Source organism: Panthera onca, chromosome F1 (genome assembly GCF_046562875.1).
Source record: "Panthera onca isolate mPanOnc1 chromosome F1, mPanOnc1 haplotype 2, whole genome shotgun sequence".
Taxonomy (NCBI): Eukaryota; Metazoa; Chordata; class Mammalia; order Carnivora; family Felidae; genus Panthera; species Panthera onca.
In genome coordinates, this window is record NC_138355.1 from 46,610,960 (window position 1) to 46,617,009 (window position 6,050).

A 6,050-nucleotide genomic window follows, 5' to 3' on the forward strand; every position below is an offset into this window, starting at 1 on the left:
TTGAGAGAGACAGAGAGTCCAAGCAGGGGAGGGGGAGAGAGAGAGGGAGACAGAGGATCCGAAGAGGGCTCCAAGCTAACAGCAGAGAGCCCAACAGGGTGGGGTAGGAGGGCTCAAACCCACGAACCAGGAGATCGTGACCTGAACTGAAATCAGACACTTAACTGACTGAGCCACCCAGGCACCCCAGTATCCATAACCTATGCACTGGCCCCACCCTCCCTAACTTGATCTCAAAGGAGAATTTCCCCTTTGACAAAGTCAGGGTCCTTACACTCTTTAAAAGCCCAATTTCATTTTTGACCTTGCACTTTTGTCTGGTGCCTTACCTATCAGAATACTCTCAGTATTGACATACCTAACTCTTCCCATGCTTCAAGTTCCAAAAGTCCTAAACTTTTGTGTGTATAAGACTCACCTGGGGCACTTGTTAAATGTGGACATTCTGATCCAAGGGAATCTGTCTTTGTGTCTCGTACTAGGGTGACTCCTAGACTAGATTCCATTTTGAGAAATGCTGTTAAGGCCTGACTTCAGTGTCAACTCATTTATGAACATTTCATTTATTTCTGCAGCCCTTATTCATCACCTTAGCATCTACAAGCTGCTTGACTTGTGGTCACGTAAGCATGCGACCAATTTACGATTATTTAACTTATAAATAAGCAATCAGCATGTTGCAAAGTAAACAAGGACTTCAAATACAAAATTTTGGCTTTGGTCCCTGCTGTCCGGTAGAGGAACTTCTTGAAGTTTCCCAAATCAGAAATATGAGGAGCAGGGCACCTGGGTGGCTCAGTAGGTTAGGTGTCAGACTCTCGATGTCAGCTCAGGTCATGATCTCACGGTTTGTGGGATGGAACCCCTCATTGGGCTCTGCGATGACCGTGCAGAGCCTGCCTGGGATTCTCTCTCTCCCTCTCTCTCTGCCCCTCCCCTGCTTACTCTCTCTCAAAATAAATTAATAAACTTAAAAAAAAAAAAAAGTGAGGAGCAAAGATTTAAGAGGGTAGATTAGCAAGTTCCTGGTGTCCCTGCCAAGTCATAGAGTTTCTATCGAAGGATGACAGTTCCTTTGTTGGGGGGGGGGGGGGTGTATTCTTCTTCTTCTTCTTCTTCTTCTTCTTCTTCTTCTTCTTCTTCTAATTTTTTTTAAATGTTTATTTATTTTGAGAGAGAGAGAGAGCAAGCAAGCAAGCATGAGCAGGGGAGGAGCAGAAGAGCGGAGAGAAAGGGAGAGAATCCCAGGCAGGCTCTGCATTGTCAGCACAGAGCCCAATGCAGGGGCTCGATCCCACAAACCCATGAGATCATGACCTGAGTTGAAATCAAGAGTTGGATGCTTAACCAACTGAGCCACCCAGGTGCCCCCCGGGGAATTCTTTGACAGTAAGTTGCAGATTCCCAGAGAGGCAGAGAAGGAGGGAAAGCACATTCAGGGGGCCTGATGACTGATTTGCATATACGTGTTTGGAACACAAGTCTGTTGGAAGCTAGGGAAAGTGGCCAGCCTTGCTTTGTTACTATCACACTTCCTGTAACTGTCTGCCTTTCTCCTTTTTACTTCTCACTTTTTATTTTGAAAATGTTCAAACCCATAGAAAAGCTCAAAGAAGAGTACAATGCATACCAGTATGTCCTTCAGTTGGATTTCAATTTCTAACAGTTTGCCACATCTGCTTTGTCTCTTTGTATATGTACTGAACCATTTGAAAGTAATGCACATTCCATCCCTAAATAGTTCAGCACACAGCTCCTGATGATGAAGTTTACTTACAAAACCACAATACCATTATCACACCCAAGAAAATTCACCTTGGTTCATGCATATCGTACACAGTGTATATTTATACCTGTCTATCGCCTTGAAATATTTTGTTTCTCATTTTCTTCCTGCCTCTGATCTAGAATACAAAGTTCATGCGTTGCATTTGGTTGTTTTATTTCTTTCGTCATTTTTTTCCCCTAAAGAGTTTATCTAAAAAAAAATTTTTTTTTTAAGTTTATTTATTTTGAGAGAGAGAGAGAGAGAAAGAGAGAGAATCCCAAGCAGGATCCACGCTGTCAGCACAGAGCCCAACTCTGGGCTTGATCTCACAAACCGTGAGATCGTGACCTGAGCTGAAATCAAGAGTCAGACGCTTAATGGACTGAGCCCCCCAGACACCCTAAAGATTTTATTTTTAAGTAATCGCTACACCCAGTGTGGGGCTTGAACTCACAATCCTGAGATCACGAGTCACACACTCTACTGACTGAGCCCGCCGGGCGCCCCGTATGTCTTTTTAATGTAGAGCTGTGCTGTGTCCAGTACAGGAGCCAGTAGCCATGTGTGGTTATTTACATCTAAATTAATTAAAATTAAATACATTTAAAAATCAGCTCATCAATCATACGGGCCCCATTTCAAGGTGCTCAGTTGCCATATGTGAATCGTGAACGGCCCAGACGTGATTATTTCCACTGTCGCAGACAGTTCTATGAGACAGCATCAGTCTGTAACAATCCCCTGCCTGTTTTTTGCTTTTCATAACATTGGCTTGCTGTTTATTTTATTTTTTTCGTTTTTTTTTTTTTTTTTTTACTTTCTTTTTAAAGAGTCCAGGCCATTCTCTCGTAGACAGTCCCACAATCTGGACTGTCTGTTTTTTCAAGGTTAGATTCTGGAAAAAACGTTTCTTGGCAAGAGCCCTACATGGAGGATGTGGCATACATTATCTTACGGCACTGATTTCAGGTGCCTGCTGGTGATGCCTTCCATATGAATTCAGTAAGTACTTATTAAAGAAGTGACCCAGCACCAGGCAATCACCGAAGGACTCGGGAGCTTGACTTCAAATAGAAGAGAAAAAGGGTTTGTGTGGTCTCCCGAGCCTCCACCACTGTGCCAGGACAGACAGGAAAAATGCATTGTGACATGAAACGGAGACAGAAGTGACATGGCAAGTGGCCCAGCAGCACGGAGGGAGGAGAGGGACGGACCCAGGGGAGGGTGAGCTGTCCCTCAGCCCCAAACTCCATGCTCGTTTAAATGATCGTAACTTTTTGGTGATTGCTTTGGGCACAGGAAGCAGCTTGGTGAGATGCCCGTGACCTAGCTGAGCATTCAGCTGGAAGGCTGCACAGCAAGGTGCCCTAGGAAACCCTCTAGAGAGAGGCTGGCAGGCTCACAGAGCCACATGCCGCTCGCTCCTCCGTGGGCTTGTGCCCCGAGTCTGGGGTTAACTTTGCGCCTGGGAATATGTAGGGAAAACATCAAACTCTAGTTTTTACGGTTTTGTTGCCACATTCCCCTCCTCGGAAGGATACCCTCCCTTCCACCCCAAATAAGGACCAAGGAAAGAAGATAGAAAAAGGGCAGAAGCTAGAGGGGAAATTTTGGTTTAAAGAACTGAGCATGTGGTCCCAACTGTCTGTGTGGCTCTGAGGAAGTCACATCTGTAAAATGAAGGTGTTTCCTCCCAATGCAGATGTTTCTGTTCTAATTTTCTCTGTCCTTCTAACTCTGCCAGAGGTGACGGAGGCAGAGATTACTGTGCCTATAAGCCATCCTTAGTTACCGACTGCCCCTGCCCCTCCACCAAGACTTGGAAATACCACGGTCTCCCTAGCCCTCTCAGAATTAAACTCTAAAATGAACATTGATGATGGAGTGCCTGGGTGGCTCAGTCGGTTAAGCGTCTGACTCTTGATTTCAGCTCAGGTCATGAGCTCAGGGTCATGAGTTCAAGCCCCGCACTGGGCTCCAGGCTGGGTGTGGAGCCTGGTTAAAATAAAATATAATGAACGTTAATGAGAAGTCCCCGGGCAGGAGATTGACTGAAGGTAGACGTATATCTAAAGAAGGAAGGCATTGATGTGAAGGGAAGTTGGTCAACCTGAGAGGCAGAGAGAGGAGACACTGAGAGAATAGCGGCCACACCTCTTTGGGCTTTGGTGGAGACCAGAGTCTTAAGGGAGTGTCTGGCCGCCAGTCAGATGTCCCTATTGCGGAGACTCATGCGGCTGACTGACGAGACCTGGTGCCATTATATCTTCAAGTTACAAAACTAACTTCTCTGTTAGGATTCGGAACTCTCTGGGTCCCTTCCAATCATTGGCCTTCCCGGGTTTGGTCTTTGGTCTGATGCACAGGGCTCCGTGAGTTGGTGGGTCCAAGTCAGCCTCCCTGACGTGATTTCCGGGTGGGATTGGGTTTCTGAGCCTCTGAGGATGAAGCCGGGCTCAGGGTCATGGTGTGTTCATCCAAAGGAGACCTGTCTGTGAAGCCAGCCAGTCCTCTTCCCTGCACAGCTTGGTCCAACTTGCGCTGTACCCGTCACCAAGGGGTAATGTCTAGGGTCTGGGTCTGTCAGCTTCTTGGTTTACTAGCTACTTCCTCTCATCCCAAACGCTGTATTCTCAGTATTTCTCTTCTCATTTTGCTATACCACCAATTCAGTCGACATTATAAAATAATAATAAAAGCTTCTATTTATTGGATCTTCTGTGTGCCCAGCAGCCCCACAAAGAAAGCATTATTGTCCTGTTCTACCAATGGGACAACTGGGGGATTGGAAGCAGCTAGTTATGCCCAGCAGCTGAAAGAGGTAGGATTCAGATTTCTGTCTACCTCTAAAGCTTGTGCTTAACTGTTATCATTTTGACAATTAAGCTACATGAGGAGACTGGGGAGACGTCCCAGAAGAAGCCTATAGCATCCTTCGCGTGTTTTCTAGGTTTCCTCATTCTGAAAGTGGACATCCGGATTCTTACTTATTGAGGTCAAAGAATAAGATTCTGCCTTGATTGGAGAAAGCAGGCTAGCATCGTGCAGGGTTAGAGCAGGAGAATTCCAGGGATGCCCTGGGGCATCCCAGCGGATTCTCACTGCCATCTTTGGCCCCGATACAGGAAGGAGATAACCCAGATTCTCAGCAAAGCAAGACACACGGAATGTAGAAGCATGGGTTGGGCCCACGATGCGTTGTTCTGTTCTCCACAGCATGGGAGTTACCAGGGAGAAGGATCTGAACTGCACCCCCAGCTTGGGAGTGGTTGCCCCAAGAGTACCTCAGGCATTGGCGACATTCCTCCACCCCAAGCTTCCTGAACTTGTACAGAAGGACGGTTTGGATCTTGGCCTGGCAATCCAGAGATCTTAGTTAAATATTTCATATTTGACAGACCATTTATTCTCTTGAAGCTTTAGTGTCCACAAATTTCTAACTCCTAAAAAATCAAACGCTCCATTTCTGAATTATTTGTGAGGTCCTCAACAACTTAGGTAATGTACTTGAAACTCACACATGTGACAGTCTGTGGGAGAGTCAAGGACAGAAAAACATGGGGTTGTCCCAGGCTGACCACAATCTGGAGCTCCCTTAAAGCAATGTTCTCTACTTGTTCATTTCTTTGATAGGAGCTAAGAGAAAATAATTTCTATAATGTTCAAAATAGGGAACTTTTGCCACGCGCTGAATATGACATAACATTTAAACTTGTTTGGGATTATTTTAACTTAAAAAAAATCACCATTAGCTAGGCAGTCTTAGTCACCCACACTTAACTAAACATGAATATTCCCATAAAGTCTTTCAAATTATGTTTAAAAAATCTTTGCTGGCTGGCCAAACCGTTCTCGCTTTTCTGCAATTTCTGTTTTCTCTCTAGCTTTTTTTGTTTGTTTGCTTGTTTGTTTTAAATTTCCAAGCCAGTCATTTTCTTGGGAGCCACACTGAAAGATTTTATGTCTAGATAATGTAATAAGATACAGTAGAGTACAGTAAACAGCGCTCTATTGTACAATATTCAGTTTCTGGATTTTAGCTGAAGGAGAGAGGATTCCAGGAGACTGGCAGCTGGCAGCTCTCAGGGTTGGTGTTGTTGCCTGTAATTATGTTGCAAAAATATCATCAGGGATAGACTGGCGCCTGGGAGGCATGTTTTTAAATGTCCACTGGAAGATATGATCTATTTCAGTAGACAATTAACATGGTGCAGTAATGTGAGGTGTCTCATGGGCAAAATTGAGATAACAGGCTCCATATTTCTGATCACTTCGGCAATGC